Source organism: Oncorhynchus masou, chromosome 27 (genome assembly GCF_036934945.1).
Source record: "Oncorhynchus masou masou isolate Uvic2021 chromosome 27, UVic_Omas_1.1, whole genome shotgun sequence".
Classification (NCBI taxonomy): Eukaryota; Metazoa; Chordata; class Actinopteri; order Salmoniformes; family Salmonidae; genus Oncorhynchus; species Oncorhynchus masou.
Window position 1 is genome coordinate 14,078,382 of NC_088238.1, and position 13,448 is coordinate 14,091,829.

The 13,448-nt window shown below is 46.6% G+C and overlaps 1 pseudogene; it reads left to right on the forward strand.

The window, feature by feature from the left end:
* LOC135516591 (plexin-A4-like) overlaps window positions 1–13,448 on the forward strand; it is a 76,343-nt pseudogene that overhangs the window by 43,219 nt on the left and 19,676 nt on the right.

Genomic DNA, 13,448 nt, shown 5'->3' on the forward strand with positions numbered 1-13,448 from the left:
CTCTCCTCTCTCTCTCTCTCTCGCTCTCTCTCTCTCTCTCACCTCGCTCTCTCGCTCTCTCGCTCTCTCTCTCTCTCTCGCTCTCTCTCTCTCGCTCGCTCTCTCGTCTCTCTCTCTCTCTCTCTCTCTCTCTCTCTCGCTCTCTCTCTCTCTCTCTCTCTCTCGCTCTCTCTCGCTTCCTCTCTCGCTGGCCTCTCTCTCTCCCGCTCTCTCTCTCTCTGCAGGTGCCTGATAACTCTGTGATGGCCCTGGTCCCCAAGCAGGTGACGGCCTCTCAACTCGGTCAACAACTCTCTCTGTCGCTCCAGAACTCTCAGCCAGTCTCTGCAGGTGGATAGTAACTCTGTGTATGGCCTGGTCCCCAAGCAGGTGCGTGTGGTCAACAACTCAACTGTGTGTGCCTCAGCCCAGTAAAATGTATGGATAGTGTGTGTGTATGTGTGTGTGTGTGTGTGTGTGTGCGTGTGTGCGTGTGTGTGCGTGTGTGCGTGTGTGTGTGTGCGTGTGTGTGTGTGTGTGTGTGCGTGTGTGCGTGCGTGTGTGTGTGTGTGTGTGTGTAAGAGGGAGGAGTACATTTCCAGATTTCTGCTGGATAGGATTGTCCTCCTGGAACTAAAACAATTATGCCCCCCCCCCCTCAATCTCCCAGCAGTCTGTGCGCCTGAGAGTTAAACAGGAAGAACTGTGTCCTTCTCATCGGAGTGGATCCATAGTCAGAGTCAGCACACACACTTACATGCACACACAAACACAGAACAGCACACACACACAGACGTTCACACCTACACACACACTGGGTATTCCCTGTTGCGAATGCACAAGCTCCATTGCCAGGATTTTAATTAAAAAACGTACAACAGCACCTTCTCCTCTAAACCTTCACCATAGAAACCAACACAGACTTCTCCTGCACACACTGTTCATCCCTCAAACTAACTGAGCTCCATATGTCACTAACAGATGTAAAGGCTCTGTTAACAATACCTGAACACATAGTAAAGTTTTCCATACATTAGCCACTATTAGCAATACCTGAACACATAGTAAAGTCTTCTATATAGCCACTATTAGCAATACCTTTAAAGTCTTCATACATTAGCCACTATTAGCAATACCTGAACACATAGTAAAAGTCTTCTATATATTAGCCACTGTTAGCAATACCTGAACACATAGTAAAGTTCTATATATTCCATACATACCTATAGTAAACTAAATCCATTAGCAATACCTGAACACATAGTAAAGTCTTCTATATATTAGCCACTATTAGCAATACCTGAACACATAGTAAAGTCTTCTATATATTAGCCACTATTAGCAATACCTGAACACAAAGTAAAGTCTTCATACATTAGCCACTGTTAGCAATACCTGAACACATAGTAAAGTCTTCCATACATTAGCCACTATTAGCAATACCTGAACACATAGTAAAGTATCCCATACATTAGCCACTATTAGCAATACCTGAACACATAGTAAAGTCTTCCATACATTAGCCACTATGTGCTGTTACACCTTAGTAATAGTGACAAAGCCCCAGAGGAGAAGAGGGACAGAACTGAGCCCAGGAGACAGGATAACAAGATTAGAGAGCAGGGAATTTAACAGACTAACAAAGAGAGAACAAAGAGAGGGAAGAGAAGAAAGAGTGCATTTGCAGTTTGCACTTTCCTCCCCCCTGGGACTGGAGACATAAACTGTGTCCCAAATGGCACCCTACTCCCTATATAGTGCACTACTTTGGACCAGAGCCCCATGGGGAATATGGTGAACGACATGGGGAAAGTACCATTTGGGATGCAGACAGACAGTGGCCCATCTAGCAGTGACTGTCTTGGTCGGCCCTATGTTCTCTTGAACCTGAGAAGAAGCCATCAAATCAAACCCTGATCAAAGGCAGCGCTGCCCGGACTCAAACACTCCAGACACATCAAATGACGGCTTTATTAGCCAGCTAGCACCTCATCTCCATACGCCATCTCACCGCCTCGCCTCCGTTCCTCCACTCAAATTAGACCAAAGAAAAAGGAGGGTGAGTGTGAAGAGAAAGAGAGGGAACAGGATGGAGAGAGAGAGAGAGATGGAGGAAGACAGAATGTCACATCTCTTGACTTAGTTGGGGAATTGACTTCAAACGATGCCAGAGCCACTTGAGACATGGAGGGGGGACTTTGAACTGGACTGATCACAATGAGAGGCACCGAGGAGAAGAGAGGATGATTCTAATGGAGCCAAAGGAGAGGGAGGTAGAAAGTTAGTGAGAGAAAATGAGGAAGGTGGAGAGAGGAGAGGGGTGATGAAGAAGATGAATAGGAACAGGGAGGGAGAAAGATGAAGATGAAGTAGGGGAGAGAGGGATGGAAGGAGAAGGCAGAAAGTGATGGAGAGAGAGAGAGAGAGAGAGAGCTTCCTTTCTTAATCAAAACTCCTGTGTGATATGTCAGTATGGTAGTATTTCAGGACTGTGTGTATGGAGCGCTCCTTCTAGGAACTCCTTCCACTCCACCGAACGTGTCATCACGCCCTATTACACCAGCACACTCAATAACACTCTGGAAGACACCACCACTTTCTTATTACACACACCCTGCACACACACGCTCACACACACACGCTCACACACACGATCACACACGCATGCTCACACACACACACGCACACACACACGCTCCACACACACACACTCACACACACGCTCACACACACACGCTCACACACACGCTCACACACACGCATGCTCACACACACATGCTCACACACACTATCAATCATTCCAAGTCAGTCAAGTTCCAGGAGTCAGTATGCACACACACTTTACCTGCTTTCTCTCTCGTACTTACCCCTCCCTCTCCTCTCCGCTCTTCCTCTCTCCCTCCATCATTCACTCTTCCTGCATTTCTCTCTGGAAGGACAAATTGATTTCTGCAGCATCTGCCTTGGCAAAAAACACACTTTATTTCCCGTCTCCCTCGACCAACAGTCCTACTGATCAATTCTTTCAGACTGTGTAAACATTCATGGAGCCGGGAGTGTTTTTGAATGTCATCGCCACGCTCGTCAAATGGGAAGGGCATATGAATATTTCATCTCGCCATACACCTGTTCGATTTTGTGTCCGTGAGTTGTGCCAAGATGTATTCTACCTCCTGAGAGAAAAGACGGCATGAAAAATTAACCACGTACACGCTGTTGTAAAAGTTAATGTCCAATCTCAAAGTCTCGGTAGCTTGAAGCTTCTAACTGAACCCAGATAAACTACTTGACTGAATTTGGCTTTGTATCCTTTAGAATCCTTTAGAATACCTGTGTAGTATCCTTTAGAATACCTGTGTAGTATCCTTTAGAATCCTTTAGAATACCTGTGTAGTATCCTTTAGAATACCTGTGTAGTATCCTTTAGAACAGTGTCTTTTTAGAATACCTGTGTTGTATCCCACAGAATACCTGTGTAGTATCCTTTAGAATCCTTTTAGAATACCTGTGTAGTATTCCTTAGAATCCTTAGAATACCTGTGTAGTATCCTTTAGAATCCTTTAGAATACCTGTGTAGTATCCTTTAGAATACCTGTGTAGTATCCTTTAGAATACCTGTGTAGTATCCTTTAGAATACCTGTGTAGTATCCTTTAGAATACCTGTGTAGTATCCTTTAGAATACATGTGTAGTATCCTTTAGAATACCTGTGTAGTGTGGCTTGACCCCCCTGTATTTTGTTTTGTCTGTCTTTGGTTTGTGTTGCGTCTGTCGTTTTTGTGTGTTTTGTCTATGTTGTGGTCTCTGACCATTTTCGCTGGATCGCGGCGACCTGAACAGTACTGTGCTGGCTCAGATGTTTTCTTTACACATCCCCTCTGTTAGGTGTGTTGTCTCTCTCTACTCCTCACCATATCCGCGGGAAGTAGGGAGGCTGAGGTGCTGTAGCACCTCCAAATAATACAAACTAATTTGAAAGTCCTGTATGAGCAGATCCATATAGCCGTCTGTAACGCAGACCTCAAAAAATATTTCACCAAGATGTTGTTTTTTTGCCACACTGTTTGGCGAAACAGAAACGCAGCACCCCACCCCCAAACATCTTCCCGCGGCTACAACGTCTATACTATGTCTGTGCTGATCATGTTATATTTCCATAGTCTGTTACAGCATGTCCATTGGTTTCTGCTTCATCTCTGTGTCATACTGATGTTGTTCTTTATGTTCCACAGAGAACATGATCAGAGTACACGGGAGCCCCGACAGCCTGCGCCAGCGCACGCCACTCACGCCCCGACCAAGAGAGCGGGGTCAAGGTGTGGCACCTGGTAAAGAACCATGAACACGGAGGTCAGAAGGAGGGAGACCGCGTGCTCCAAGATGGTCTCTGAGATATACCTGACCCAGGCTGCTGGCCACCAAGGTGAGTTATCCCACGAATGCACACATTATTCAAATATTATATTATTCCTCATCCCCTGTAGACTCTGAGACCTAAGTGAAGATATGTAGATGTATATTGTTCAGACCTCAGCAGCATATCTATTGATAGAGGTGACACACAAAGGTACAACCTGTAAAGGCTTTTTCTGTATGTAGATGTTATCTGGTGAAAAATCAGAAATGGAAATAGCCGTAAAATGAGTCTCTTTGAGCATGCCAGGGCGCTATTGCCTCAGAAAATCAGTTAATTTGATTTGGAGGAATCGTGACTTTGATCCCACTGCTCAATGGGAATTACCAATCCACTTGCTAATGATGCACCTCCTTTACATCACATGCTTTCTTCCAGAGAGGGAGGAGATAAGGAGGAGGGAGTGAGGGGAGGGGGAGAGAGAGAGATAGGGAGGAGGGGGGAGAGAGGGGAGAGGGAGGAGGAAGGGAGGGAGTGAGGGGGAGAGAGAGAGACAGGGAGGAAGAGAGGGAGGGGAGGAGAGGTGGGGGAGGGGGAGAGATAGGGAGGAGAGATAGGGAGTGGGGGAGAGATAGGGGGGATAGGGAGGGGGAGATAGGGGTGGGCGGAGAGAGATAGATAGGGAGGTGGGGAGAGAAAGGGGAGGGAGGGGAGATAGGGAGGGCGGAGAGAGATAGATAGGGAGGGTGGGAGAGAGGGAGGAGGGAGGGAGGGAGGAGGGGGCTTGGAGTGTGGTGTTGGTGTTGTGACCATTCCATGCTCTTTGAGTTGTGGTTCAGACAGACAACACTCAGCCTGGTTTTCTGGATTTTAACGGGAGTGCTTAGTGGCAGGATTCACACACACACACACACACACACACACACACACACACACACACACACACACACACACACACACACACACACACACACACACACACACACACACACACACACACACACACACACATCAACAGGGTTGTTGGCTGAGGAGGCAACAGAGATATGGCGAGTGGGTGTTGTCTGTCATTTCTCCTGGCGTGTGCTGTGATTGCAGTGAGCAGTCACTGTGGAGCTGTGTAATGAATATGGCCTCTCTCTATGAAGCACATATACCAGAGCCACAATCTAACATGCTGAGACAGACAAAAACACTCAGTCATTCAAACACACACACACACGCACACACACACACACACACACACACACACACACACACACACACAGACACACACACACACACACTGTATATATACCAAACATTCCCAAAAGTGTGTTTGACAAACACACAAACTGACACACACCCATACAACACATATAACCCCCCTCTCACACACACACACACACAACACACACACACACACACATAACACACACACTGAGCAATGCTCTATTTACCTGTGATGACCCCTGGTCAGGGGAATGCGATGCAGAGATTGGCATGTCATCTTTACAGATGGAGTGTTTTGGAAAGTAATCAGTTTATCTCGGGGTCCATCTTCTTGTTGAGGCATGACTGTACGACAGCCCTGTAATTGACTGCGTTTGACTTTCTCTCACCAATAAATACTGTCGGTCGGCCCGGCGCTGACGTTCCCCATTTTAGGTCCATCAGTGTCACTCTGATGGGGGCAAAGGGCTTATTTCTTGATTGCGTTCTCTATTCCTCTTTTCCTCTCTCTCTCTCTGTCTCTCTCTGTTTGTGACAACACCAACAACCCTTCACCCACTCAGTCTTTTGTTGTTTCCACTCATCCTAAATGACAGGGGAGTTCTGATGCAGGCAACAATTGTCTGTCCTCATCCTAAATGACAGGGTAGTTCTGATGCAGGCAGCACTGTCTGTCCTCATCCTAAATGACAGGGTAGTTCTGATGCAGGTAAACACTCTCTGTCCTCATCCTAAATGACAGGGTAGTTCTGATGCAGGTAACACTGTCTGTCCTCATCCTAAATGACAGGGGAGTTCTGATGCAGGCAGCACTGTCTGTCCTCATCCTAAATGACAGGGTAGTTCTGATGCAGGCAACACTGTCTGTCCTCATCCTAAATGACAGGGTAGTTCTGATGCAGGCAACACTGTCTGTCTCATCCTAAATGACAGGGGAGTTCTAAATGTCTGTCCTCATCCTAAATGACAGGGTAGTTCTGATGCAGGCAGCACTGTCTGTCCTCATCCTAAATGACAGGGTAGTTCTGATGCAGGCAGCACTGTCTGTCCTCATCCTAAATGACAGGGTAGTTCTGATGCAGGCAGCACTGTCTGTCCTCATCCAGGCAATGTCCTCACTAAAATGGGTAGTTCTGATGCAGGGTACTGTCTGTCCCCATCCTAAATGACAGGGTAGTTCTGATGCCTCATCCTAAATGACAGGGTAGTTCTGATGCAGGCAGCACTGTCTGTCCTCATTCACTGTCTGTCCTGTCCTAATCCTAAATGACAGGGTAGTTCTGATGCAGGCAGCACTGTCTGTCCTCATCCTAAAATGACAGGGTAGGTAGTCATCTGATGCAGGCAACACTGTCTGTCCTCATCCTAAATGACAGGGTAGTTCTGATGCAGGCAACACTGTCTGTCCTCATTCTAAATGACAGGGCAGCACTGTCTGTCCTCATCCTAAATGACAGGGGGAGGCAGCACTGTCTGTCCTCATTCTAAATGACAGGGTAGTTCTGATGCAGGCAGCACTGTCTGTCCTCATTCTAAATGACAGGGTAGTTCTGATGCAGGCAACACTGCCTGTCCTCATCCTAAATGACAGGGTAGTTCTGATGCAGCAACACTGTCTGTCCTCATCCTAAATGACAGGGTAGTTCTGCAGGCAGCACTGTCTGTCCTCATATTCTAAATGATGATGCAGGCAGCACTGTCTGTCCTAATCCTAAAATGACAGGGTAGTTCTGATGCAGGCAGCACTGTCTGTCCTCATTCTAAATGACAGGGTAGTTCTGATGCAGGCAACACTGTCTGTCCTCATTCTAAATGACAGGGGTCTCTGATAGCAACACTGTCTGTCCTCATCCTTCAAAATGACAGGGTAGCATGGCACTGTCTGTCCTCATCCTAAATGACAGGGTAGTTCTGATGCAGGCAGCACTGTCTGTGACAGGGGAGTTCTGATGCTAAACTGTCTGTCCTCATCCTAAATGACAGGGTAGTTCTGATGCAGGCAGCACTGTCTGTCCTCATCCTAAATGACAGGGTAGTTCTGATGCAGGCAACACTCTCTGTCCCCATCCTAAATGCATAGGTAGCCCTGATGCAGGCAGCACTGTCTGTCCTCATCCTAAACACAGGGTAGTTCTGATGCAGGCAGCACTGTCTGTCCTCATCCTAAATGACAGTAGTTCTGATGCAGGCAGCACTGTCTGTGAGGCTAAATTCTAGATTACACATTGTCTTTAGCAGTGTAATGATGGGCCAGGTTTCTGTGTGTGTATGTGTGTGTGTGAGGTGTGTGTGTGTGTGTGTGTGTGTGTGTGTGTGTGTGTGTGTGTGTGTGTGTGTGTGTGTGTGTGTTTTTGTGTGGGCTGTAATGGCAGCTTATGCTCTCAGGGGACAGATGAATGACTACTACAGTTGTCTGTGTGGCATTCCTTACTCACAAACACTCACATACACACGTATAACACACACACACACACACACACACACACTACATGTATAACAGCCTCCCTGCCACTAAACGGTCCCCATGACTACACAGGGTTTGAGGAAGAAATGTATATTTTTCATCTTCATAGGCAAATGATAAGCTGTCAGAAATGTGGACATGGTAGAATCACGGCTGTGATTGTCAGCTAACTGGATTCTCCTCACGCCCCACTCCTCTCTCTCCTCTCTGACTCAGTCACCGCTCCCACCCAAATTGGGATTTTTATTTGCCGCTGTGCACACCTCATCTGCCACACTGCGCGCTTGTGGCTCTTTTCCAGATAGGCTTCCCTCACTGTCGCTTTTTTCATTCTGTCCTCTCCTCTCTTCTCCCCCTCGCATTCTATCAGCTCATTCTTACAAGTGGATTAGATTTTCTCTTTCTATCTATCTCGTTCTGGCTCTTCTCTCCTCTTTAAAGACGAGAACATTAAATCAAATTAGGGTCAATGGTGGTGTGTGAGCTAATCCCTCCACACACAGAGGCTTAGGAGATGCACCTTCTGTTCCCAGATATTATTCAAAGTGAACTGTGAAAACTATTTCCCATCAAAGCCCAGAGATTTAGGACCAGAGAGAGAGAGAGAAACACATCAGGAAACACCATCAGATACACAGGATAAAACCCACTCTCAGTCAGAGGCACACACCACTGGAGGCTGGTGAGGGGAGGATGGCTCATAATAATGGATGGAATGTAGTGAATGGAATGGTATCAAACACATGGAAACCATGGAAACATGAGTTTGATGCATCGTTACACTTGACACCCCGGTGTCAGAACACGTTATGACACGGTCATAACCATGTCATAATATCTGACGGAACGTGTCATAACCATGTCATAATATCTGACGCAAAGTGTCATAACCATGTCATAATATCTGACGGAACGTGTCATAACCATGTCATAATATCTGACGTAACGTGTCATAACCATGTCATAATATCTGACGCAACGTGTCATAACCATGTCATAATATCTGACGCAACGTGTCATAACCATGTCATAATATCTGACGGAACGTGTCATAACCATGTCATAATATCTGACGCAACGTGTCATAACCATGTCATAATATCTGACGCAACGTGTCATAACCATGTCATAATATCTGACGGAACGTGTCATAACCATGTCATAATATCTGACGGAACGTGTCATAACCTGTTATAATACGGTCATATCTGTTGTGACATATATTGTGTTATTTTATGGCTGGTTATGACACCACCACACAAGGAAAAACATTCCATTACATCATAGCCTAAGTATTTTATTTTATTGACCATATTAAATGATCATTGTAATTGCACACAAATTGATGTCAGACATGCACCTGCCCCAATACTTTGTTTCTGATGACTGGGATGAATGCAAGAGCAGGAGCAGGACAAGACACCCTCTTTTTGACAGATGACTGGTATAAGGGCATGTATGTGATTGGCCTATCTGGCTTATGTGATTATGATGGTCAGAATGCTTTGAAACAGTGTCAAAGTGTATTTTCTTAGTCCAAGTAAAGTGACACAGGATGGTCATAATTCTTTATGACAGTGTCAAAGTGTATTTTCTACAAGTTATTTAAAATATGATGAATAAAATAATTCACAACAAAGGATTTAAGAAACAAACTTTAAAACTTGTCAGGAAAAAACTCATTTGAATAAAATGTGTTTTGACACTCTTATGTAGGTGTTATAACCAGCCATAAAATGACCCAATATATGTCACAACAGGTGTAAATATATTGGTCTTGACAGTGTTAAAACCATATTATGACAGGTTATGTCAGCTATTATGACATGGTTATGACAAGTTATGACAATTTATGTCAGCTATTATGACATGGTTATGACTGTGTCAGAACGTGTTGACACTGGGTGTCAAGTAAAGTGTTCCCGATGTGTCTGACACCGATGTGTCTGATACCGATGTGTCTGATACCGATGTGTCTGTTACCGATGTGTCTGTTACCGATGTGTCTGTTACCGATGTGTCTGTTACCGATGTGTCTGATACCGATGTGTCTGTTACCGATGTGTCTGTTACCGATGTGTCTGTTACCGATGTGTCTGATACCGATGTGGCTGATACCGATGTGTCTGTTACCGATGTGTCTGTTACCGATGTGTCTGTTACCGATGTGTCTGTTACCGATGTGTCTGTTACCGATGTGTCTGTTACCGATGTGTCTGACACCGATGTGTCTGCTACCGTGTCTGATATGTGTCTGTTCCCCGATGTGTCTGACACCGATGTGTCTGATACCGATGTGTCTGTTACCGGCGTGTCGATGTGTCTGTTACCGATGTGTCTGTTACCGATGTGTCTGTTACCGATGTGTCTGATACCGATGTGTCTGATACCGATGTCTACGATGTGTCCGATCGATGTCTGTCGATGTGTGATACCGATGTGTTCTGTGATACCGATGTGTGTCTGTGATACCGATGTGTCGATGTGTCTGACAATCGGCGTGTCTGTTACCGATGTGTCTGATGGCGTGTCTGTTACCGACAATCGGCGTGTCTGTTACCGATGTGTCTGATACCGATGTGTCTGTTACCGATGTGTCTGTTACCGATGTGTCTGTTACCGATGTGTCTGACACCGATGTGTCTGACACCAGTGTTGCAGACACCTGTCGCCATTCTCTCTGTCTTTGTGTGTGTTGTCTGTCGCTCACTGCTGATCTCTCTGCTTCCACAGGGCACTTTACAGAAGTTTGTGGACGACCTGTTTGAGACCATCTTCAGCACGGCCCACCGAGGCAGCGCCCTGCCCCTGGCCATCAAGTACATGTTTGACTTCCTGGATGAGCAGGCTGACAAGCACAGCATCCATGACCCGCATGTCAGACACACATGGAAAAGTAACTGGTGAGACACTGGCGACATCTGGCCTTTTCTGTTGTTTTACTGTGTACTGTGCTAACAGGTTAACATTGGAAGTGTATGGCAACCCCCCCCCCCCCCTCCACACACACACATGTACCTGTACCTACAGACACACACACACACGTACCTGTACCCACAGACACATACACACACGTACCTGTACCTACAGACACATACACACGCACCTGTACCTACAGACACATACACACACACATGTACCTGTACCAACAGACACACACACCACACACACACACACACACACACACACACACACACACACACACACACACACACACACACGGGTAGAAACACAGACACATGTACACTCTTGTATACACACACACACACACATATACACATGGAAGTTTATCAGAGAGAAGATGGCACTGCCTTAAATATGTCTCCCTGCTCCACCACCACCACCATGCCTACTGAATGAACCATGGAGTGTGTGAACAATCTTCATTAAATCCAATGACGAAGAGCTAATCCCACAGGCAACCAATCAGGGCAGCCAGCTCTGACATTACCATGGTGACCGACCGGGAACGGCCGCCGTCGTCGCCAGGGCGAGGAAACCAGGGGAGGCTAGGTGAAGGAAGTGGACTCCAAATGAATATCCTCTGATTAATTTAGACCTGTGTCCCCCTCCTGAAGGGGTGGCAGGGTTAAATAACCTGGAGTGGATTAGAATGAGGGAAGAGGAGAGAGGAGGAGAGGAGGGGGTGGAGGAGAAGAGGAAATGGACTCAGTGGGAGTTAAACACCACGCTAATAACTCATTAGCCCCTGGCCTTCGCCATGGTCCCATCATGCATCACTCAGCTCCGGCCCAAAGGACCATGGGGCTGGGAATTGATTTGTGGGGCAGTCGGCCGGAGGAGAGTGGAGAGAGAGGGGGAAAGAGAGACTATTTACTTCATGGTCCTAATTTGTATCCTTTCCAGTGTCTGCGCTATTGCACCATTTGCAAAAGAGCGTGTTAAGTGTTTTCCAAGAGCTCTGTAGGTCGCTCTTTTACAATAGACATTAATGCAATCACTCGCAAGAGGGGAAACGTTAAACAGTCCTTTATCATAACACACTGGTAACGCTTACACAACGCTTAGTGCCTTCTGCACCCAGCCAGCTCAGAGCACCATGTCCCCTGTTCTCCACCAAGCAGTGGGGACATATCCTTCAAACCAGATGAGTAAATACACCCAGCCAGCTCAGAGCACCATGTCCCCTGTTCTCCACCAAGCAGTGGGGACATATCCTTCAAACCAGATGAGTAAATACACCCAGCCAGCTCAGAGCACCATGTCCCCTGTTCTCCACCAAGCAGTGGGGACATATCCTTCAAACCAGATGAGTAAATACACCCAGCCAGCTCAGAGCACCATGTCCCCTGTTCTCCACCAAGCAGTGGGGACATATCCTTCAAACCAGATGAGTAAATACACCCAGCCAGCTCAGAGCACCATGTCCCCTGTTCTCCACCAAGCAGTGGGGACATATCCTTCAAACCAGATGAGTAAATACACCCAGCCAGCTCAGAGCACCATGTCCCCTGTTCTACACCAAGCAGTGGGGACATATCCTTCAAACCAGATGAGTAAATACACCCAGCCAGCTCAGAGCACCATGTCCCTGTTCTCCACCAAGCAGTGGGGACATGTCCTTCAAACCAGTAAATACACCCAGCCAGCTCAGAGCACCATGTCCCCTGTTTCTCCACCAAGCAGTGGGGACATATCCTTCAAACCAGATGAGTAAATACACCCAGCCAGCTCAGAGCACCATGTCCCCTGTTCTCCACCAAGCAGTGGGGACATATCCTTCAAACCAGATGAGTAAATACACCCAGCCAGCTCAGAGCACCATGTCCCCTGTTCTCCACCAAGCAGTGGGGACATATCCTTCAAACCAGATGAGTAAATACACCCAGCCAGCTCAGAGCACCATGTCCCCTGTTCTCCACCAAGCAGTGGGGACATATCCTTCAAACCAGATGATTCTCTGCCCTGTGTAATTCTCCAGCAGCAGAGATAGGTTAAAATAATCCATCCTAACCTGAGATTGAAATGGAGAGACACACAGCTGTGTGTGGTTTCCAAGAAACAATCCTGTCATTGTCATGTCTCTGGGTGAGAGTCTAGACTATTTTCTGTGCTGCAGTTATTCAAAGATATGTAGACCATGTTAGTAGACTCAATTCATGTGAGGCGTAGGTATAATAGGTATAATAGTTCCTAATAGGTATAATAGGCAGTTTTTATTTGTTTAGGGGTCGATAATAGTCTATTTTCCTGTCAGCCATATTGTTTGATTCCCAGAAGCAGGTTGGTACAGGAAGAGCCTCTGACAGACAGACCTTTCATCATCACTCAGTCTAGTGCATGGCTGACTGTGTGGTCATCCACCATGGCTGACTGTGTGGTCATCCACCATGGTTGACTGTGTGATCATCCACCATGGTTGACTGTGTGGTCATCCACCATGGCTGACTGTGCGATCATCCACCATGGCTGACTGT